Source organism: Triticum urartu, chromosome 7, assembly GCF_003073215.2.
Source record: "Triticum urartu cultivar G1812 chromosome 7, Tu2.1, whole genome shotgun sequence".
NCBI lineage: Eukaryota > Viridiplantae > Streptophyta > Magnoliopsida > Poales > Poaceae > Triticum > Triticum urartu.
In genome coordinates this window covers 657,132,033-657,157,651 of record NC_053028.1, presented here as the reverse complement: position 1 = coordinate 657,157,651, position 25,619 = coordinate 657,132,033, and positions in this window count along the sequence as shown.

Here is a 25,619-nt window from a genome sequence, read left to right as displayed (position 1 = left end):
GAGCCTCTTGCTTCATGTGCTTAGTGATATGCTCCAAAACCCTCAACTACTTTCCCATATCCACATATGACCTAAACCCTAAGCCAAACTCGGTCCTACCGATTCTTCCTATCCGGCGCCACCGAGTTTCACTTGTCATTAGCCACTGCCAAACCCTAGCAATTCGGTCCTACCGATAGGGATCTCGGTCTCACCGAGATGGGGTTGCAAACTCTCTGTTTCCCTTTCGTAACTTTTCGGTCCCACCGAAAGAGCAAATCGGTCCCACCGAGATTGCAATGTAAACTCAGTGTTTCCCCTTTGCGTAACGTTTTGGTCCACCGAGATGAGCGAATCGGTCCCACCGAGTTTGCCTGACCAACTCTCTGTTAGTCCATTACCAAAATCGGTCTACCGAGTTTGTGTAATCGGTCTCACCGAGATTACGTTATGCCCTAACCCTAACGAAATCGGTCCCACCGAGTTGACATGTCGGTCCCACCGAGAATCCTAACGTTCACATTTTGAACTAAATCGGTCTGACCGAGTTTCATGATTCGGTCCCACCGAGTTTGGTGATTTGTGTGTAACGGTTAGATTTTGTGTGGAGGCTATTATACCCCTCCACCCACTCTTCATTCGGAGAGAGCCATCAGAACATGCCTACACTTCCAACATACATTTTCTGAGAGAGAACCACCTACACTTGTGTTGAGGTCAAGATATTCCACTCCAACCACATAAATCTTGATCTCTAGCCTTCCCCAAGTTGCTTTCCACTCAAATCATCTTTCCACCAAATCCAAATCCTGTGAGAGAGAGTTGAGTGTTGGGGAGACTATCATTTGAAGCACAAGAGCAAGGAGTTCATCATCAACACACCATTTGTTACCTCTTGGAGAGTGGTGTCTCCTAGATTGGTTAGGTGTCACTTGGGAGCCTCCGTCAAGATTGTGGAGTTGAACCAAGGAGTTTGTAACGGGCAAGGAGATCGCCTACTTCATGAAGATCTACCCTAGTGAGGCAAGTCCTTCATGGGCGACGGCCATGGTGGGATAGACAAGGTTGCTTCTTCGTGGACCCTTCGTGGGTGGAGCCCTCCGTGGACTCGCGCAACCGTTACCCTTCGTGGGTTGAAGTCTCCATCAACGTGGATGTACGATAGCACCACCTATCGGAACCACGCCAAAAATCTCCGTGTCTCCAATTGCGTTTGCACACTCCAAACTCCTCCCTTTACCTTCATATGCAATTGTTTTACTTTCCGCTACTCTATACTCTTAGAATTGCATGTGTAGGTTGATTGCTTGACTTGTGCTAAGTTGCTAAAATCTGCCTAGAACTAAAATTAGGAAAAGGGCTAGATTTTTATTTGGTCAAGTAGTCTAATCAACCCCCTCTAGCATACTTTCGATCCTACATAGGGGGAGGAGGAGGCGATGGTGAGGAGGGAGACGTGGTGGGCGGCAGTCTGCTAAATCTAAGGAGTAGGCAGGAGAGGCGTCGCGGACTCAATCAACGGACGGCGCAGGCGGCGTACTTGCCGATGTCGGTGCCGCAGGAGATGGGGTAAGAGGAGAGGAGACGATGGGGAGGAGGTGGAGGTGGCGTGGCGGTGATGCTACTATGACAGGGAGGAGTTGGGGGCAAACGACGCCAGCAGCACCCGTCGCTGCCGGTTTGCTTCCATTCTTTTCCAGAAAGATCGATTCCTTCACTGATTGGATAAGGTGGGACTGGACGAATGGAATGATGGTATTTTTTGCAAATGTGAAGTGGGGTTGCCTTCTATGCGTAGGATGCAAATCAGACGGTCGAAAATGATACTCCCTCCTTTTCGGTTTATAAGGCTTATCTCAACTTTTTTGTTTTTCCAATTTAAAGGGCTCATCTCCATCTCATTTTTAGTTTCCAATGACATTAAATCTTTGCATGCAAGAATTAAAAAGGAACACACCAATGCATGCAATGTTCCTAAGTCATTCTAGTGGCCAAGCATGCATGCACTGTAATTAATCCAAATTAATGCATGAGTTTAATTGGGGTAGTTTTATAAAGTACGAGATACAATCCTCCACTCACAAAATGCCTTGATTGATGAGATTTGAGATTTGAGCCCTATAAACCGGAAGGGAGGGAGTAGATGACAGGCACACCATCACCACCAACTCAGATTTTTATAGGAGTAAAGTTTATATTATTTTGATGTTCGGTCATAGTTCAAATTTATGTAGGTGACAGCTGCAATACTTATAACTGTAGATTATCAAAAACATATGAATAAATGAATCAATATACCGTGTCATCTTGTGCATAAAATCATTTACAATTGGACTTGACAAATCTGGCCCCTCAAGCACCCGCGGAAGCGATCAAGCGCGTCCGCAGACAGTGACTGGTCACGCCTCACATTAGCAACTCTGCATTCGTCTCTCTCATATTTCATCCCATGTATCCATACAAAGCATGCCAAGAAACCCTACGTACTGCATACTACGTACTACCTTAACTAGTCTTCATCATCGAAGATGTCCACGACGACGGTGCCGGGCGCCGGCTGGACGGGCGGGTAGGAGGCCTCCGGCTCATCCTCCTCCTGCTCGACCTCATCCATATAGGCGAGCATCTCCGCCGCCTCCGTGGCCTCCTGCTCCTTCATGTCCTGCCAGTGACGGCGTCTGGCCTCCACTGCCGACTCTGGCCGGAGGGAATTGAGGATGGCCTGCTGCTCCGCCTGCAGATCCGCGTCGCCAGCGTTCCCCACATCCTCCTCCTCCTCCAACTCCTCTTTCGGATCCACTACATCCGGAGGTAGCCTCGCGGCGATTCGGTTGTAACATCCCAAATTTTCAATTTGGAATGTTATACATTAGGCCATCATTGCATATCATAATTTATTTGCTTTTGGTTTTGATCCTAGAAATTCCATGCAACTCGAGGACCCACGGAGAGAATTGGGGATTTCGTTATTTTCATATTTGAGTTTTCTCAAATTTTGAGAATAGGATCATTTGATTTTAATCATTTTATCATCAATTATTTCTATTACAAAAATATGAGAGAGGGAATAAAATGACTTTCCCAAAATAAAGAAATATTGAGGATTTAATAATAAAATCAAATAAGATTTTATTTCTGAGTTTTTCGGTATTTTATTTGAATTTAGGAAAATGTGCGTTTTTCAAAATTTCATTTAGGCCCCAAATAAATGTTCACCTTGTGCGGCTTGATTTTAGAAGCCCGGGAAAATTTATTTCGGGATTTTTGGAGTCCGTTTACTATTTCTTTTATTTGTTTTTCCGCGCCGAATAATTTAAACAAAACGCGAACCGACTTTGGGCCGTACCCGAGCAGGACTCCGCCCGGGGGCAGCCTTTATAAGTCGTCCGACCCGAGCCGCCGAGCCAATCAGCCGCCGCCAGCCCACCGCGCCCGAAACCCTAACCCTAGCCGCGCGCCGCCGGAGCCGCCGCCGCCGCTGGACCCGCCGCCCGAGGTCAACCTCATTTTCGCCGCCCGTTTTTTTTAAGTCGCGGTTTTTATTTTTATTTTTTAGTTTCGGTTTTTTTAAATAGATCAGTTTTTCTGATTTATTTATTTAGTGAGCATTCGTCCGTTCGTTCGTTCTAGCGAACGTTCGTCATTTTTCTTTCTCTTGGATTAAATCCGCGATTTTTCTGATCGTGATTCCTGATCTGATTTTCGTTTTAGTATAACTTTTCGCTCGTTTATCGGAATCAGGCGATTCAAGCGCCTGGAGTTTCGTCTCGAAACCCTCTATCCGTTTAACCAACTTAAACAAGTTTTTCCCACTTCAAAAATTTCCCTAGATCTAGAATAGTAAACGAAGCTTGTTTCTTTTGCCGTTTGACTTTCGTTGCTTCGTTTGATTTGATTCTTTTTGCAAACCGGAGTTCTTAAGTTGAACCTTCTGGTTAGATCTCTTATTTGAGTTTTACCCGTGCATTAGATGAATACTTATTGTATGCTTGTTTGTTTGTCTGCGATAGAATACCCGGAGTGCGCCGCCTGTTACTTCGAATCTCTAGGTTTCGCGGATCATGAGCAAGGCAAGTAACACTTTGATCATACCTCCTACTACCAAGTTTTATTGCATTAGATCAATCCTCAAACATTGCATGATTAGGATCTCATTAAATTGTGGAATGGGAAGTAGTTGAGGTAGTACCTATTACCTGTTATATTATCAAACCTTTGGGAGTTACTTCTACGTTTGCCTATTATGCCATGCTATGCTAGTAGACGTGGATTGGGTGAGTGATATCCATGACAGATGTGAGTTTGTTAATTAATGGTTTATAAAAGGTGGCAACTTAAACACACATCTGGGTGGATTGAGGTACCTGGGTATTCCAGGATTGCCTGTTTTTCTTTATGGACCGCCACCCAGGCCCAAAGGGATCATGAGATTTTTCATACTAGAAACTTCCATGTGCAGCCACAAGCTATTATGGGCTCTAGCATAGTTGATTAAGTCGTGCGAACTCTTACATGGTAGACTAGCAGATGTAGGGGAAAGTAGGTGTAACGGTCTATCCATCATAAGGTGCTAGCGCTTCTGAAAGACTATGTCTCGGTAATCCGTTTCTCAAACACTGTGTAGTGCGAGAAACCAAATGGAGGCGATCGAGTCTTGTGGGGAAAAGTGCGCAAACCTCTGCAGAGTGTATAAACTAATCATGGTTAGCCGTCTCCCCGGTTATGGACAGCTTGAGTATCTAGTACTTGGATTATCATGTGAATCTCAACATGTTACTCTAAAATTTAATTTTGTTGGGTTTTGTTTAATGATGATGCTTAATTGGGATTGAGAATGTTGTAAACCATTCTCAATGTGTAACAACTACCATGATAGTTAAATAAAATTTATTTCTTTGTAGTAGGGAAAAATTGGCTTTTCGCAAAACTGTAACCATAGAGCTTTCCACCAGCCAAATATGCATATAGTATAGCTGTTTCATTCCATTACTCTCTATGTGTTACTTTGCCAGCATATTCCATGTGCTGACCCGTTTCGGGCTGCAACGTTAATGTTGCAGACTTTTCAGACGATGATTAAGGAGTTTTAGGTCGTGATTCTATACTCAGTGATGCTGTTGGAGTTGATGGACTCACTTATCTTCCAAGCCTTCCGCTGTTATAGTTATTAGATGGCCTTAAGCCATATTTATTCTAATAAGTTCTCTATTGAGACACTCGATGTAATAAGTGTGTGATTGCTACTCTGTTATAAATCCTCCAAGTACTGTGTGGTGTCAGCATTACTGATCCAGGGATGACACCTGAGCACGGAGATCAGACTGTTTGAGGTCCGGTCGCTACAGAGATGGTATCAGAGCACACGCTGACTGTAGGTCACGACCACTAAGCTAAAGACCTAGATCACTATTCACTCTCTTCTCTTCTGACCTGTCATCTTTTCTACTCTTTAGGATGGCAGATGCAAGGAACAAGTTCACGCAACCGGATGATGATACACCCTTTGGACGTCACTTGAAGGAAGTCACTAGATACCTGAACATAGGAGTACCAAGCTTCACCGGAACCTACAAGGCCACTTTACCGGAAGAAGAGCGCTGGATGATTCAAGTTCAAGTTCCAGGAAGGACGTTCATGCCAGTCACTGAGTCCATAGAGTTTTCTTTTGATGCACCAACTTGGAGTCTTGGAAAGAGCATGGCAGCTCATATCGCCATGGGACGCATTGGAGAAGTCTAACGCAATGATCTCAAGGATACTATCTACCAGATTTGTGGGCGCCGAGATGAGCACTGGGAGAGGATCAGCACCAGAAAGGATAGATCAGTTGCAGCTTTTATCCAGGAGTTAAACCAGCACATTCGACGACAGGAGAACCAGATGTGCGCCGACATGATAGATCTGAAGAAGGCTAGGACAAGAATCAAGGAACTGGAGGAAGAACTTAAGGCTACACGTGAAGATTATGAAGAGGAAATTGAAGTATTGGTGGAGAAGAATAACGATCTGATTAAGAAGATCGGGATATTTATGGGAGGCCCTACACCAGTAGATGAAGACGAAGAACCCAAGGAGATTCTCCAAGAAGACTACAGCATCATCGACGACACCGACTCGGACCCAGATGACAGCAATGATGACTATGTTGATGAAGCCGGAGCAGATATCATGGAGTCTGCAACCGAAGAATAATTCTAGTAGACCACCTCATCAGTAGTAGTAGTCCACCATGTAAAAACAGTAGTCCGAGCTCTTTTGCGATAGTTAGATCGATTGTATGCCCTTGTTTGATTGAATGAAGTGAATTGTTTGCTTTTGCCTCATGTGCATATGGGTAGTGTTTTCTCTTTAGACCCCCTCTATTCTTAACTCTCATCTTTTCTAAACCCTCAGATGCCTCCGAGACGTGACCCCGGATTTACCTTTCCACCGGAGCTCACCCAGTTGATCCAGCAGCAGAACACATTGATGCAGTTGCTAGTCCAGAATCAGAATCAGGGGAACAACAACAACAACCCACCACCACCACCACCTGTTGATCACTTAGCCCGTTTTCTTAGGCTGAATCCGCCGGTGTTCTCCAGTAGCACCGAGCCGATAGTAGCAGATGATTGGCTCCGCAAGACAACTAGAGAGTTGACCACAGCAGGATGCACAGATGCAGAGAAGGTGATGTTTGCCGCACATCAGCTTGAAGGACCCGCAGCATCATGGTGGGAGAATTTCACAGCCACTTTCCCTGTCGACACTGTCACATGGGACCAGTTTCAGCAGGCTTTTCGTACTGCCCATGTTTTAGCAGGAGCTATGGCCATGAAGAAGCGAGAGTTTCGCAACTTGCGCCAAGGAGGACGAACAGTTGGCCAGTATGTGGAGGACTTTAGTAAATTAGCACGTTATGCCCCAGATGATGTTGCTACGGATGCTGCTAAGCAGGAGAAGTTTCTGGAAGGACTGAATGATGAGTTGAGCATGCAGTTGATGGTAGCAACCTTCAACAACTACCAGGAGTTGGTAGACCGTGCTCTTATGATTGAAGGCAAGCAGCAGCAAATTGAGAACCGCAAGAGGAAGTATGGACAAGGGAAGTACAATTCTGGAGCTCAGCAGAAGCCACGTTTTACCCCTAGATCGGGAGGACATTTTCAGCATACCCATGGAGGAGGTAGCTCGCACAATCACAACGGCACCAAGAATGGTAATGACAATGGAGGAAGCAACGGCCAGAACCGTACCAACCCATCAACCCCAGCCAAGAAGGACCTGGGCCAAGTCACTTGCTTTAAGTGCCAGAAGACCGGACATTATGCCAATGAATGTCCTGAAGGCCAGAATGGCAATGGAAGCTCTGGGAAGAAGCCAAACCCTTTCAACAGGGGACAGGTGAACCACGTTAATGTGGAGGAGGTTGAAGAGCAGCCGGATGTCGTAATCGGTAAGTTTTTGGTTAAGTCAATTGCTGCACTCGTTCTTTTTGATACTGGTGCATCGCATTCATACATATCAAGGGGATTTGTGGATAAGTATAACTTTCCCACTAAGGTTCTTAGAACACCTATGCTAGTAAGCTCACCAGGAGCGGAGTATATGGCCAGTCAAGGATGTTTTCAAGTGCCATTGAGTATAGGTAGGCATGTGTTTCCCTCGGATTTAATCATTTTGGAATCACAAGGATTGGATGTAATTCTGGGTATGGATTGGCTGTCGATGTACGGAGGAAACATTGATTGCGCCAGTAAGACAATTTTGCTTACTACCCCAGAAGGGAGAAGGATCAAGTATGTATCCAGACATGTGCCAAAAGGGGACTCAAGTAAATTGTTTAACAGGAGTTGTGCAGGAGGAAGTACCAGTGGTAAGGGATTTCCCTGAAGTATTTCCAGAAGAGTTGCCAGGCATGCCACCGGATAGAGATATTGAGTTTTTGATTGAGCTATTACCAGGCACAGGGCCAATATCAAAGAGACCATACAGGATGCCTGCAAAGGATTTGTTGGAAATTAAGAAGCAGATTAAGGAGTTACTGGATAAAGGTTACATTCGCCCAAGTTCGTCGCCTTGGGGATCACCAGTACTTCTAGTGGAGAAAAAGGATGGACCGTTAAGGATGGTTGTTGATTATCGAGGATTGAATGAAGTAACCATCAAGAACAAGTACCCACTACCAATGATCAATGATCTGTTTGATCGATTGCAAGGAGCTAAGGTATTTTACAAGATCGATCTGCGATCAGAATACCACCAGTTGAAGATTCGAGAACAGGATATACCTAAGACAGCTTTTACCATCAGGTATGGGTTGTACAAGTATACCGTTATGTCATTTGGTCTGACTAACGCACCTGCCTATTTTATGAACATGATGAACAAAGTGTTTATGGAGTTCTTGGATAAGTTCGTTGTGGTGTTCATTGATGATATTCTGGTTTACTCGAAAAGTGAAGAGGAGCATAAGGAACATTTGCGATTGGTACTTGAGAAGCTCAGAGAACATCAGTTGTATGCCAAGTTCAGCAAATGTGAGTTTTGGTTGAAGGAAGTAGTATTCCTCGGACACGTTATATCCGGAGAAGGTATATCAGTAGATCCCACTAAACTTGATACCGTGACCAAGTGGGAAGTATCAACCACAGTTGGCGAGATCCGGAGTTTCCTTGGACTCGCAGGATACTACCGAAGATTTATTGAGAATTTCTCAAAGATTGCGAAGGCTATGACTGAGTTATTAAAGAAGGATACCAGGTTCATATGGACCGAGGAGTGTGAGGCTAGTTTCCAGGAGTTGAAGAAATGTTTGGTTACTTCACCAGTGTTGATTCTGCCGGACCAGACCAAGGATTATGAGGTGTATTGCGACGCTTCACGTCGAGGACTTGGAGCAGTGCTTATGTAGGAAGGGAGAGTTGTTTCATATGCCTCAAGACAGCTTAAGCCTCATGAGTTGAATTATGACACGCATGATTTGGAGTTAGCAGTCGTAGTGCATGCATTGAAAACATGGAGACATTTCCTCATTGGAAATCATTGTGAGGTGTATACAGACCATAAGAGTTTGAAATACATTTTCACGCAGAAGGAGTTAAACCTCAGACAAAGGAGATGGTTGGAGCTCATCAAGGATTATGATATGAGATTGCATTACCATCCCGGAAAGGCTAATGTAGTAGCTGACGCATTAAGCCGTAAGAGCCACGTCAACACCCTAATGACGGGAGAAATACCAAGGGATTTAGCCGAAAATCTTCATGAACTATGCTTGGAAATAGTTCCGAGAGGCTATGTAGCAGCATTGGAGATTCAGTCAACTTTGAAGGATAGAATCAGAGAAGCTCAGAAGACCTGACAAGGAGATTGCCTCTATAAAGGATAAAATGAGCGAAGGAAAGGCTAAGGGATTTCGTGAGGATGAGCACGACACCCTATGGTTTGAAGACCGTGTTTATGTGCCCAATGACCCGAAGATCAGGAGGTTGATTCTGCAAGAGGCACACGACTCACCATATTCGATTCACCCAGGAAATACCAAGATGTATTTGGATTTGAACGATATTTTCTGGTGGACCAGAATGAAGAAGGATATTGCAGAGTATGTAGAAGTTTGTGATGTATGTCAGAGAGTAAAGGCAGAGCATCAGAAGCCAGCAGGATTGCTACAACCATTGCCGATACCCGAATGGAAGTGGGATAAGTTAGGCTTGGATTTTATCACGGGATTACCCAGGACTCGTTCAGGCTATGACTCAATTTGGGTTGTAGTTGATCGGTTGACGAAAGTAGCTCATTTCATCCAGGTAAAGACCACTTACACCAGTGCTAAGTTGGCAAAGATATACATGACCAGGATTGTATGCTTACATGGAGTTCTGAGGAGTATAGCATCAGATAGAGGAACCCAGTTTACATCAAGGTTCTGGAATCAGTTGCACGAAACTTTGGGTACCAGGCTAGAGTTCAGCACAGCTTTTCATCCATAGACAGATGGACAGACCGAGAGAGTCAATCAGATTTTGGAGGACATGCTGAGAGCTTGTGCGCTAGATTATGGATCTAGTTGGGACGAGAATTTGCCGTATGCAGAGTTCTCTTACAACAATAGCTATCAATCTAGTTTAAAGATGGCCCCTTTCGAAGCCTTGTACGGAAGGAGGTGCAGGACACCGTTGACGTGGGATGAAGTTGGAGACCGCCAGTTGTTTGGACCTGACTTGATTAAGGAGTCTGAACAGAAGGTGAAATTGATTCACGATAGGCTCAAGATAGCCCAGTCCAGATAGAAGAGTTATGCAGATTCTAAACGCAAGGGGACAGTTTACGAAGTTGGAGATAGAGCTTATCTTCGAGTATCCCCACTTCGGGGAACAAAGAGCTTTGGTGTTAAAGGAAAGTTAGCGCCACGATTCATAGGACCATACCGAGTATTGGAACGTATGGGAGAAGTGGCCTACAAGTTGGAATTGGCAGAAGGGTTGTCAGGAATTCATGATGTGTTCCACGTTTCTCAGTTGAAGAAGTTCCATTGGAAGCAATTCAGTTGGAAGCAATTCAGTTGGATAACGATTTGACCTATGAGGAGAAACCAGTTAAGATTCTAGAGTATGCCAGTCGAGTCACCCACAGCAAGGTTATCAAGTTCTGTAAGGTTCAGTGGAGCCATCACACGGAGGATGAAGCCACCTAGGAGCGAGAGGAAGATTTGCTCAAGGACCACCCTCACCTATTTTCTAGCCAACCCGAATCTCGAGGGCGAGATTCATCTTAAGGGGGGTAGGTTTGTAACATCCTAAATTTTCAATTTGGAATGTTATACATTAGACCATCATTGCATATCATAATTTATTTGCTTTTGGTTTTGAACCTAGAAATTCCACGCAACTCAAGGACCCACGGAGAGAGTTGGGGATTTCGTTATTTTCATATTTGAGTTTTCTCAAATTTTGAGAATAGGATCATTTGATTTTAATTATTTTATCATCAATTATTTCTATTACAAAAATATGAGAGAGGGAATAAAATGACTTCCCAAAATAAAGAAATATTGAGGATTTAATAATAATATCAAATAAGATTTTATTTCGGAGTTTTTCGGTATTTTATTTGAATTTAGGAAAAATGTGCGTTTTTTCAAAATTGCATTTAGGCCCCTAATAAATGTTCACCTTGTGCGGCTTGATTTTAGAAGCCCGGGAAAATTTATTTCAGGATTTTTGGAGTCCGTTTAGTATTTCTTTTATTTGTTTTTCTGCGCGGAATAATTTAGAAAAAAAACGCGAACCGACTTTGGGCCGTACCCGAGCGGGACTCCGTCCGAGGGCAGCCTTTAGAAGCCGCCCGACCCGAGCCGCCGAGCCCATCAGCCGCCGCCAGCCCACCACGCCCGAAACCCTAACCCTAGCCGCGCGCCGCCGCCGACGCTGGACCCGCCGCCCGAGGTCAATCTCGTTTTCGCCGCCCATTTTTTTAATCACGGTTTTTTTAGTTTCGGTTTTTTTTAAATAGATCGGTTTTCCCGATTTATTTATTTAGCGAGCGTTCGTCCGTTCGTTCATTCTAGCGAACATTCGTCGTTTTTTCTTTTTCTCGGATTAAATCCGTGATTTTTCTGATCGCGATTCCTGATCCGATTTTCGTTTTAGTATAACTTTTCGCTCGTTTATCGGAATCAGGCGATTCAAGCGCCTGGAGTTTCGTCTCGAAACCCTCTATCCGTTTAACGAACTTAAACAAGTTTTTGCCAGTGTAAAAATTGCCCTAGATCCAGAATAGTAAATGAAGCTTGTTTCTTTTGCCGTTTGACTTTCGTTGCTTCGTTTGATTTGATTCTTTTTGCAAACCGGAGTTCTTAAGTTGAACCTTCTGTTTAGATCTCTTATTTGAGTTTTACCCGTGCATTAGATGAATACTTATTGTATGCTTGTTTGTTTGTCTATGATAGAATACCCGGAGTGCGCCGCCTGTTACTTCGTATCTCTAGGTTTCGCGGATCATCAGCAAGGCAAGTAACACTTTGATCATACCTCCTACTACCCAGTTTTATTTCATTAGATCAATCCTCAAACATTGCATGATTAGGATCTAATTAAATTGTGGGATGGGAAGTAGTTGAGGTAGTACCTATTACCTGTTATATTATCAAACCTTTGGGAGTTACTTCTACGTTTGCCTATTATGCCATGCTATGCTAGTAGACGTGGATTGGGTGAGGGATATCCATGACAGATGTGAGTTTGTTAATTAATGGTTTATCTAAGGTAGCAACTTAAACACACATCTGGGTGGATTGAGGTACCTGGGTATTCCAGGATTGCCTATTTTTCTTTATGGACCGCCACCCAGGCCCAAAGGGGTCATGTGATTTTTCATACTAGAAACTTCCGTGTGCAGCCACAAGCTATTATGGGCTCTAGCATAGTTGATTAAGTCGTGCGAACTCTTACAGGGTAGACTAGCAGATGTAGGGGAAAGTAGGTGTAACGGTCTATCCATCGTAAGGTGCTAGCGTTTCTGAAAGACTATGTCTCGGTCATCCGTTTCTCAAACACCGTGTAGTGCGAGAAACCAAACAGAGGCGATCGAGTCTTGTGGGGAAAAGTGCGCAAACCTCTGCAGAGTGTATAAACTAATCATGGTTAGCCGTGTCCCCGGTTATGGACAGCTTGAGTATCTAGTACTTGGATTATCATGTGAATCTCAACATGTTACTCTAAAATTTAATTTTGTTGGGTTTTGTTTAATGATGATGCTTAATTGGGATTGAGAATGCTGTCAACCATTCTCAATGTTTAACAACTACCATGATAGTTAAATAAAATTTATTCCTTTGTAGTAGGGAAAAATTGGCTTTTCGCAAAACTGTAACTATAGAGCTTTCCACCAGCCAAATATGCATATAGTATAGCTGTTTCATTCCATTACTCTCTATGTGTTACTTTGCCAGCATATTCCATGTGCTGACCCGTTTCGGGCTGCAACGTTAATGTTGCAGACTTTTCAGACGACGATTAAGGAGTTTTAGGTCGTGGTTCTATACTCAGTGATGCCGTTGGAGTTGATGGACTCACTTATCTTCCAAGCCTTCCGCTGTTATAGTTATTAGATGGCCTTAAGCCATATTTATTGTAATAAGTTCTCTATTGAGACACTCGATGTAATAAGTGTGTGATTGCTACTCTATTATAAATCCTCCAAGTACTGTGTGGTGTCAGCATTACTGATCCAGGGATGACACCTGAGCACAGAGATCAGACTGTTTGAGGTCTGGTCGCTACAGTTGCCTTCTTTGGGAGTGTCCACCATGTATATATTATATGATGAGGTGGCGGTCCAACGCCCTGTGGGCGGTGGTTCCTGTTCATCTCCTGCATCGTCGTCCATACCGTCGATGTCTTCGGAGTCGAAGTCGAGCATGTCGGTTAAATCGTCGACAGTGGCTACTAAATGGGTGGTGGGTGGGCAGCGAATTTCTTCGTCGTCTGCATCCCATTCTGGTCGGACATAGTTTGGCCAAGGCTCTCCCGACAAGGAGAGAAACCTTAAAAAATTTAGCACTACGCCGAAAGGCGAGTGTCGAAAGATATCCGTGGAGGTGAACTCCATGATCGGCACCCAGTCGGATTCGATGGGCACGGATGCAGGTGGCTCGGAGTCCGTGGCCGGAGATGAGTCCAGTGGTTTGGCGACACGGCTCTCGTAAGGGGTGAAATCAGTATCCGGCTCCATCGCCACTGAGAGTGCGGCCTCCATGGCGGGGTCTATCCCTCCGTCCTTGGATGGGGCGATTTGCTCCGGATTAAAACCGAAGTAGTTGCAGATGCAATCTCCCGAACACTGTCCGACGGCAGAGTTATGTCGTGCTCGTCGTGAATGTGCGGCGCACCTAACATAGGCTTGAATCCATCGAAGATCAAGTCTCCGTGGATATCGGCGGTGTAGTTTAAGTTTCCGAATCTGACCTGATGGCCAGGGGCGTAGCTCTCGATCTGCTCGAGATGGCCAACGAATTGGCCCGCAGTGCGAAGCCGCCGAATACAAAGGTCTGTCCGGGGAGGAAAGCCTCACCCTAGACCGCATCGCTACCGATGATTGAATGAGCCATCATGCCTTACGGTGACGACACAGTGGAACTCTCAATGAAAGCACCAATGTCGGTGTCAAAACCGGCGGATCTCGGGTAGGGGGTCCCAAACTGTGCGTCTAAGGCGGATGGTAACAGGAGGCAGGGGACACGATGTTTACCCAGGTTCGGGCCCTCTTGATGGAGGTAATACCCTACGTCCTGCTTGATTGTTCTTGATGATATGAGTATTACAAGAGTTGATCTACCACGAGATCATAGAGGCTAAACCCTAGAAGCTAGCCTATGGTATGATTGTATATTATCCTACGGACTAAACCCTCCGGTTTATATAGACACCGGAGGGGGCTATGGTTACACAGAGTTGGTTACAAGGGAGGAGATCTACATATCCGTATTGTCTAACTTGCCTTCCACACCAAGGAGAGTCCCATCTGGACACGGGATGAAGTCTTCAATCTTCTATCTTCATAGTCCAACAGTCCGACCAAAGGATATAGTTCGGCTGTCAGGAGACCCCCTAATCCAGGACTCCCTCAACTACCATGATAGTTAAATAAAAATATATTCCTTTGTGGTAGGGAAAAATTGGCTTTTCGCAAAAATGTTTTAACCGTAGAGTCTCCACCAGCCTCAAATGCATGTAGTGAGTTGCAGACTTTTCAGACGAAGAGTAAGGTGCGCTAGGTTGTTGTCCTGCACTCAGCTATGCTGTCGGAGTTGATGGACTCACTTTATCTTACAAGCCTTCCGATGTTATCTTATTTAGATGGCCTTAAGCCATATTTATTTTAATAAGTTCTCTTTTGAGACATTTGATGTAATAAGTGTGTGATTGCTACTCTGTTATAAATCCTTCGAAGTACTGTGTGTGTCAGCATTATCGATCCAGGGATGACACTTATGCACAGAGATTTGACCGTTTGAGGTCGGATTGCTACACCTATTCAACACGCAAATCCTCATTGGAACAATCTCTGGCAAAGTGCCCTGCTTCATTACAGCAAAAACATATTACTTCTGACAAGTCTCAAGGTTTCCTTGTGATTTCAAAGCCTCCTTGGGTCCTCGGCTTCCTTTTTGGGAAACCGCTAAAGTAATGCCCTGACTCCTTGCACCTGAATTAGGTGATATGACTTAGGTCCTTCCTGGAATCCAATCTTTTTATCTTCCTTGACTTTTCCGTTCCAATGAGGGCTTCTATTTCATGTGGGTCATAGTCTACTTCCTCTGCCGGGAATTCTACTAGGTCCCCATTTGGACAAATTGGTGCAGGGTTTAATTGGGTCTTCTTTGGGTGTGTCCTCCACCTCTTCCTTCGTCACATGTTCTTCTAAAATTTCCATGAGGGATCCTTTCATTGCTACATTCTTTTGCAGGGTAATGGGTAGTCCCTTCACATAAGAAACAAGTAATCTGCCTAGTTGGGCATTCTTTAGCTGGGTGACTTTCTTCACAATTAGGGCATTCATCCGTGTGTTCTTTATGGTTGTGTCCTATTTCTGCACAGAGCTTGCATGCACAAGGTTTACTCATATCATTTCTATAAGGATTCAATTTCTGGGACACAAGCCGAGACTTTAGTGGAGTCAACTTAAATTCTTCCCAAGTGGTTACTCTTTGCCACCCATTGATGGTTTGGTACATCCTCCACCAAGTAGCAGCACCTCTTTCAAAGCAGTGAAGAGCATGCTGGGTCATATCCTTTCCGGCCATAGAGTTATTCTTCATGTGATCTTCCATGTTCTGAATCCATCGGTCCATCTCTAATTGAGTCACCGGTCCCGAAAGTATGAGTTCATCTCCATTAATCCTCTATTGGTTCCAAGGGTTTTGGGGTGAGATAATAGATAAGAGATACAGAGAGGGATACACACAATACAAACAATAGTTTTGAAGAGATAGATTTTATTTTGTGACTGTCGGGAAAACATCAAACAAATGACAGCTCACAATCGTCGCATCTAACATAGCTTTATAACAGGGGTTTGGTCCTCTAAAGGTTAATAAATCTTCAAAGTCGCCAAACTCTTCAAGTCTTGTTCATGTCTCCGATGGCTTCTTCCGATCATGCTTGTCCTTCTCAAGTTCTTTTGCCAGATCATCTCTGTTGACGCGAAGTCTCTCATGACGTCCTTTAATATTTCTGGAGTAGTGGGTACGTACTCCGTAAAATCAGATTTTCCCAAAACTAAGTCGGTCAACCATTATTTGCTTGTTTCCCTTCCTACCGCGTTGCCCCGAACAAACTATGCCGAACTCCCCTGACTATCGCGTGGGAAAAGACCCGCCCTCACCTTTTTTTAGTCCGGGTTTGTATCGATGGATCACGCGAAGAAGCAAAAACCAAGCCATGTCTTGTACTCCTCTGTCGACGCTCGCTTTCATGAATTCTATACTTCCTCTCGACGACATGTGGGACATATAGCAACTGGGTCGACGTGTCATGCACCAACTAACAGTGTAGAACAGCAGGGGGACGCACCCCGCCCAAGTAGTAGTAATGAGCAATATAGTCGGGATTCACCGAGGTGCAAAACCAAGTGGTAGCCTGCTCCTGTCGTGTTGGCGTAGAAACTCAAGCAGGGTCGGTCCACACACGAAATGGTGACACACTTAACAGGACCCCTTTGGCCGACATGTGGCTCATCCACCGTCTTGTTCCACGTGCGATGCACCAAAATTATAGTTCAGAGCATCGGTTGGACTTGGAGGCACCCCAGTCGTAGCGCCGCAGTAGTAGTAAATGATCAATGAGGGGTCAAGTCACAAATCCCCACCTTTCCCAAATTAAGATGGATGGACGAAGCAACCATCATTTCACTCTAGGGCGCAAGAGCATAAAGAAAAGAGAAAACCAATGATGCGTGTGGCAGCTACCTAGGGAACCCTAGGGTAGGGGCCTCCACTAAAAATCTTTTTTTTGAAAGCGCCTCCACTACAAATCCGCTTCTCCCTTGTCCAATTGAAGAAAACCGATGATGCGTGTGGCGGTAGGGTTTGTAGGAGTACTACAGCGTGTGGGGCCACGTCGTAGTAAACAGGAGAGAGATTGAGTTCGATCCGACGCCTTAATATGTGTGGGCTGCTTGGTTTTATGGGAACGAGGAAGCATTTTGGGTTCGGGGACCATTGGAGATATACGTACAAAAAATTGTGGACGTTGGTTTGACCGAAAGGCAATGATGCATGGGATCTGCATTTTGATATACCCACGGCCGCGTGAAATTTGCTACTCTACTCAAAACAAGTAAGGTACATGCATTGAACGCATGTGATTTGGAACCCAAATTATGAATAAATACACACTATAGCATGTAAATCTTTGAGTCATATATGCATGATGTAGATATTCGTTTAATATTATAGTTAATCTCATTCAAAATCAATTAGTTTTATAAAAAGGTTAAGATTCATGGGATTGTGCATTGTAAAGCATAAAGTAAAAAACAGATAATGGCAATTCATTTAGAAATAAAAGTTTGGGCAATTATGATACGGAAGATTCTAGAACAAAGGAGAAGTGCTTGTGTTTTGGGAAAGCATGCACGGCCCACATCTCTTATTGGTTGATATGTCACGAAACAAGAAACGAGGAGGGATTTAATGTATTGTGCCAAAGTGTTTTGGGATTATTTGGTTTTCGAAAGATGACTTACACACCTAGACGGAGGGAGTACAAAGAGAAAAAATGAATTGAAGTTAAAAGAATGGCATTTCTAACAAAAATGTGAATGTGAACTACATATGTGTGCACGTGACCAGCACATACATTGTCAATGCAAAATTTAATGCAAGAAATAACTTATGAGTAACATGCACGAATTGATGATGTGGTGCTTGCATGCATAGAGTAGAAAAAACAATGTGATTATGACTTGCATGCATGACGTGTTCTTGTGCCATAGTTGCATGTCTAGGAAAAAAGCTACTAGTGGGTTGTACTAGCTATTTAGGAATAGAAGATGTATACATGGAAGTTGTAGGGAAAGAGATGACATGTATCTCAATTCCCATGAGTAGGGATTGGAAAAGAGATGTCATTTGGTTCACATCATAGGAACTTCTCTATTGAATCTAGAGATGACATGTATCTCAATTCCTATGAGGAGGGATTAGAAAAGAGATGTCATTTGGTTCACATCATAGGAACTTTTCTATTGAATATACGCTAATGTTTATTTTCCTTTGAAATTATGGGAGTATAGGAATCCATTCATATGAACCAAGTGGCTCTAAAGCTATAAAAATGATATCATGTTTATTTCCTTTGAAATGTGGAGTATATGAATCTATTCCTATATGAACCAATTGGCTTTAAATGAAAAAATCCTATAAAAATCATATCATATAGAGTTCCTATGATATTCCTCCACACCAAAGGATGGTTGAAATTGCTGCAGGTGATACGGTGGTCTTTCTTTGTAGACACCTCCATATTTACAGTTACCTCTCAAAGATGAATGAAATGATATATACTGGGTATTCTATATGTGCATTTTGGTACACGAAAACTCGGTAAAAGTTTGCGAGGTTCGAATTTTCAATAAAGCTATATGGACTGCATTTTGGAACAGAGGGAGGAGCATACGACACTTGCTAACACTCACGTGAAAGATTTGTGTGTAGGAGGAGTGGCTGCTCCGTTAAATGACATGGCAAAACTGACACTGTCGGATGGCGATCTAACAGTTCTTACGGCGTTCGTTGGGAGACGGCTTGTGGCAAACGTTTGTCGGATAATGATTTACAGACACATGCATTGCATTGATGCGTGCCCCCTCTCTTTCTCACGCACACACGCACCCTCACGAGTCACGACTCTCCCGAGTCCTCTCGCACCCACCGTCTATCTACAGGTAGACGTCACACACATATGTGCTCTTCACACCCTACCCTCAGAACTTCTAAAAAACAAAAGACGTCGCGCACCTTTTATTTTAGCTCACACGTCAAACACTTATACTATTACTCTTATGGTGAACGTTCTTTGGGCATAGTATATTGTACTCTCATGAAAAGAAGCGGTGCACGCACGCACTAGTTCTCTCACACCCACTCACGGGTACACGTAGGAGCACATTTTTTAAAGCTGGTACAACAAAATCACTCCACTATATATATATATATATAAGCAGGAGCCTTATCGCTTGCTTTACTAGGATTCCTCTCTTTCACTCTCTCATGCTCTCCAGATCTAAGCAAGACATAGGTGGACACACACTCTCTCTCTCTGCTCACGGCTGGTCACAAATCCGGCCAGACCACCTCGACCGAGGCAGGGGTGTAGGTGCATCGTTCACGTTGTCGTCGGTAGCGTGGGAGGAGAACAACGGCTGCCCGCGCGTCCCGATCGGCAGCCGCGCCTGCTCGGGAGGGCCTCCGACCCCTTCTTCCTCCTTGTGGTATTGTGGCCAAGATGCGGCCTCACGACGCTGTCTTTGCCACATGCCGACGACCCTCAGGTATATATTCCTTCGAAACCTGCCTTGCTCTACTGCCCCAGCTCCCCACGTGGCTGCGTGTGGATCTTTTTCTACTTCTGTCGGCTGTTCCAAAGCCACCTGGACTTTTACTATTATTAGAGGTAAAGCTAGTTCATACAGTCGAATCTAAGAGTTGGTTCAAACAGGGAAGAAACTGAGAAAGTTGTAGCATGAATCTAGGACTTGGTTCTAAGAGGAAACGGGAGAAAGTAGTAGATACTGGCTACCCAACCAGTCTATTGGTTGAAAAGGCGAAGAAAGCATGGTGGATGGAGAAGGGTGGGGGGAAGTGGACATGTCTCTTGGTTGAAAAAGGAAAGAAAGTGAGGGGTGTTGGGGGACAACACAAATGAGAATGAGCAGGTCTAGATTTCCTGTGCTCACATAGGAAAATGTCACCGAGGAGATAAAAAATGGGACAAATGCAGACATGCTGCCTGAGTGTTTGCCGCTCTTGGCAACCACATCTGCCTCACCACTTTATGCCCCTGCTCTCCCTACGCCCATATCGCTACCGTCAATGTAAAATCAGATGAAGCAATAAGCAATGCCACCTAATGTCACTATAAGTAATGGTCTAGTGCCGTCGATAAATTGAAGCAATGCCACCACCATTTTATGAAGTGCTTCTGTCTTGCTTTATTTCCCATGAATTGTGTTTTTGCAGTTACACTTAAATCTCACACCGCTAACATTGCTTTATCCCAATGGAACTGCACAAATTTGATTGCACATTTACTGCATATGCTACTCTCATGACATTAATACTAATGCTATTGTTCTGCATGTTAATCTAATGGCAGTGTTGATGTGATGTGATGCTACTTACTTAAGGGCACTTTCATACTGTCAATCTAGTGCCAATTATAACACAATAGATGCTGTTGTTAATCATACGCCGCTGCAAATATCTGTCACTGTTTAAATAACGGTATTTCGTATTTGCGCAAACAGGGATGTCTGTCTCCATATCGTTTCTATCTATGTAATCAAAAGTACACACCTCGGTTTTAGTACAACTGCACAAAATGAGATGGCTATTCCTAGCTGCCGTCCTCTAACCACCAGTGTTCCAGGTATTCCTACATTGGTTCTAACTAGGTAGAATGACCAACACAATCTAAAAGAAGTTGATTCGTACGTTTTACTTCCTGATTACAATGCAGGGACGAGCGAAAACAACTGCATCCTAGTCCGGAATGCACTTTCTTCCAGTTCATCCATGAACCGAGGACTAGCTGGCATGGCTACACGGAGGTTTTTGGGACAGGTGCGCGGACAAGAGGCATTGTGGTCTGCTTATTTCTTCAAATAGCGGCGCTTAAATTTAGTGGCATGCACAAGACTTTTAGCTGGTTAGTACACTACATGGTTCAGTTCAGCATTCCAGCTGAGAACACAATTATAATTGGTTATTCTGGAATGAGAGAACCTAACCCTGGAGGGTGGCAACAAGAAAGAAACAGAGTGAACTCCAGGAAATTTAAGCCTGCCGGGAGGCCCTTTGCTCAGAGAAGCCTTGCTTGTTTTTTTTATTTGTAAACCTTCTCATAACTTTGTCTTTTATTGTGATATAGTATATGTTTGTTATGTTCTATGAATCATTGAGATGTATAAACTTGCTTAACTTATGCTTTTCAAGTTTTTTATGAAGCCGAGTTTAATGTGAGTGTTCCACATGAGCACTGGAACTTGTGAACGTTTGGAATTTACATTGTGGCCTCAGTTAACTACATGAACCACTGTAACAAGATACGTAGTTGCTTATCTGTCAGACAACAGATATTGATTGTTAGCTGGTCGATAGCCTAGTGTTGAAGCGAGCTGGGCCAATGTGTCGTGTTTTGCACAACTGCTTACAAATGGGGTAGCACGAACAGTGTTTACAAGTACTTATGTATACGTCGGCACACATTTCTCGAACGAGTACTCTTTTTCAACAAACACACACTGCTCGTATGATAAACCATGACAACTTATGTCTTACCATGCCATATTCATGAAAAAACTAGTGAGGACGCATCTGTTTTGGCAACAATTACGATGGTTCGCACATCATTCACGGGCACACAAAAGTAGCAGCAGTTCCCATAGACGGATTCAAACAGAGTACTAGCCCAGAGGGCTTGATAATAGGCAAGGTTCGGATAAGTAGACACAATCCAAACTAGTATTAAACACTAGTTGGGGCAACTATTTCATGCCTCGATCTAATTTGGGATGGGCACAAGACGGACCTTGCCATGAACATCATCGAGGACGTATGGCAGCACCTTAATCATGTGAACCTTCATGAAGATAACCTTGTGGCCTTGCCACTCATAAACTTGTTTGTGGAGGCATGCCACGTTGTCTTCCTGCGTAAGCTTGACAAGAACAGTATGCCACACAAACGAAGGAGTAGTTTTGAACTTCTGGTGCTTCAGTACACCCTGGACAACACCCCTGACAACAGTGAGGTTGTAATTCAACTCGACATCAGTATAAGCACAAATGGCTTCCAGGATCCAACAGCCTAAGAACTCTGTTTCCCAGTGCGTATATTCAGGTCATCCGCCTCATAGTGAGTGACATGTACAACCACACAATCCTTGTATGCATCAAGGCTCTAATTGAAATAGAAACAAATTCTGAATTACTTCCAGTATAAGAAACACAAGTTATTTAAACAACTATGTATAGCATGGCATCAAAGCTAATAAAATTTTGCATTATTCATTACGACATAGATAGATGAAAAACCACAATCGAGATCGGCGAAGAAGAAAATCACGTTGGGCAGCCCAGCGGGGGGGACACATCCTCGAAGGGGGAAAACTGCTCCTGCAGTGCCAAGGGGGTTGTAACCTCAAACGGGGTGTTGACCATCTAGTAGTGGTCGTGAGCGTATGTGGGGTCGGCTCGGTGGCTGCCTCCATCTTCTTGGAGCTCTCTATCTCGTGGGGATCAGCCTCCCGCATCTGCTCCAATATCGGCAGATCTTTGCTTGGTTCTCCTTGGTCCATGAAACTGACGAATACTAGGAGACCAATTAAAGGAAAACACAATCGCAATGCCAGTGAAATAAAAAAGAGAGCGAGGATCGGTTACTGCTTTGCAAAAGTTCTTTTTTTCTCTGAACGAAAATATACCAATATCACGGATCCGCTTACCTTCCCTTCGTTGGGAGAGAAGAACAGTGGCAGACGCGAGTGTTGGCTTTCTTGAAGACGGAGAGGGAGAAGGGGATTCAGCGAAGAGTGAAATGATGGTTGCTTCATCTGTCAAACTTAGACTGCGGGGAGGTGGGGTTTTGTGATACGACGGCTCGTTACTGTCGCGCTATGAACGGGGTGACTCTCCACCTGCATACTGCCTTCTAATTTGGTGGATGGCAGTTGGGCCCACGCGTGGCATGGACCACATGTCGGTGAACAAAAGTAAAACGGCATTCAGTAGAGGGAGACGTTTCGATGACCTAGGAGGAGCCAGAAGCGGTAGTGTATCCACCGTACTAGTAGTATAAGTAATTGTTTTCTGGTAGCTGTAGAGTGTCTCCACTTTACTAGTAGTAATTGTTTCTATTTAGGCAACAGGACGAGGTAAGAAAGTTATAACCAATCGGTGGATTCATAAGCACCGGGATTTTCTCACTTCTCATGACATTCGATTGAAGACAACAACGCTAGAATGATATGTAGCCAACCATGCAAACACTAGATTTGTCACATTCTTCCTACTGAATGCGAGGTTACTATTGTCCATCAGGCTTAAGATTATCAGCAGCATGGTTTTGACGGATGGGTATGTCAAAGAGTAAAAAAAGGAGTTTCCGGTGGGAAAAAGAGCTTCTGAACATGACAGGCTTCTATTTACAACATATTGTGGTCATAATCTAGTAAATTTTATGACCCAGGATGTTCATTCTATGGACCTGACCGATCCATTTAACTGTGACTGCCGAAAACAGTGCTCGAGTTAGATGTTGTTGCCCTTTTCAACCTGGGTTTTGTCTAAACCTGATGAACAATTAACTCTCGTGCTTTTGTACAGTTTGTAAGTTGGAGTTAGATGTTCTTGCCCTTTTCAACTCGGCTGTGACTGTCATATTTTCTTTGAAACAAGGCAAATGGCTTGCCATTCGTTTAATTTAGAGTGAAATATTGTAACAAATCCCAACCAAGGGAAATAACATCACTCTCGCCGCCTACTTGAGCTCACTATGCGTTACAGAATCCAAGCGATTAGCCCCCACCAGCACCCACAAACTTATTTCGAACTAGCACACCAAATGGGCTGTAAATTTTCATAGGAAAGGCTGCATGACCGTGACAGATTTGGATTTTGACAGTTGGTACCCATGAGGAAATAGCCTATCCAAGGTGGAGTCGACTTACTAGCTAGTCAACAAACGTTTCTGCCTACCAGTCATTGGATTGACATCCAACATCTGTCGTGCATCTTCTATCTCTGGTCTTCTTCCTCCAGCCGCCCAAACCAAAACACCCCGTTGTCTCCTCCTGCTCCCGCCTCCCATGGCTGGCTGCACCTCCACCGCCCTACCGTACCCTCCAACGTTAGCCAGTCCCTCCCTCTATTCCCCCACATGTCTTGTTATTCTCCGGCGACGTCAGTCCCAACATGCACCCGCACCCGAACCAGTCAACCCTCGTACTCCCCTACGCCTGCGACTGGACCGGCGCATCTTCCATGGATCTTGTTCGTTCCATCCGAGGCCTCGCCATCGTCCGAGGCCTTGGTTCGCTCGCCATGCACGGTGCACGCCCTCTTGGGTTGTCAACGACATCAACAACCAAGAGGAACAAGGATATGACTGTACATGGAGAGTATGACAGTAGGCACCCACCACCATCATGGTAGTACGCAAGCAAGTGCTTCGTTATTACAAGCCCCAAAAATGGTTCCTTCTAATGGTTGGACATCTGGGGCTCACGCCATTGTCAACATAGTCAATAAACGAGAGAATTACACAACGAGCGGCTGACACCAGGGACCCAGCAGGTCGCGCAGTTGTTATTTACTTTTTTTGAGGAACAAGCAGTTGTTATTTATACTAGTTTTAGCGATAGATCAGGGTAACAACGGGGCTGTGGCCCGTCTAGTCAGGGTTTTATTTATGTTTACCACATCATGAGCCCAGTTGTGTTTTTTCTTGCTGAAAATGGCTAGCCTGGTTCTATTTTTCTAAGAAATACCCAAACGAGGCCTACTTTCTTTATCATCCCTGCTGGGCTGCAAATCTTTCAAGACGAGGAGAGAGTTTCATTCGGTTTGCCTAGAAATGGGTTGTACATTTTAAAACACATCAAACCGGGAATTAGTTTCATTTTTCTAATACCAAGATTTTAAATTCCATTGATTTTTATGCATGGACTATTATTTGGATTTTATATTTATATAAATTATTTTTCAAAATAGTTTGAATGTAACTTGGTATTTCGGGATTAAAAACAGTTGACCGCACTGAAATATGCAAAATTTCATATAACTTTTAACCGTGGCCACAATATGGGGTGTAATGCTAACAAAAAGAAGATGGGCTCCAAAAAAATCTTAAGAATTGGCAAATGGCCTATAAATTATTAGAAATAATGGCATATGGGATATATGTTGTTTTCCACATATTTGAGGCTGACTTGTGCGCCTACTACAGGTTGACACATACGCACTAGTTCTCTCACACCCACTCGCGGGTACACGTAGGAGCGCATTTTTTGAAGCTGGTACAACAAAATCACTCCACTATATATCTATATATATATAAGCAGGAGCTTTATCGCTTGCTTTACTAGGGTTCCTCTCTTTCACTCTCTCATGCTCTCCAGATCTAAGCAAGACATAGGTGGACACACACTCTCTCTCTCTCTGCTCACGGCTGGTCACAAATCCGGCCGGACCACGTCGACCGAGGCAGGGGTGTAGGTGCATCGTTCACGTTGTCGTCGGTAGCGAGGGAGGAGAACAATGGCTGCCCGCGCATCCCGATCGGCAGCCGCGCCTGCTCGGGAGGGCCTCCGACCCCTTCTTCCTCCCTGTGGTATTGTATCCAAGATGCGGCCTCCCAACGCAGTCTTTGCCACATG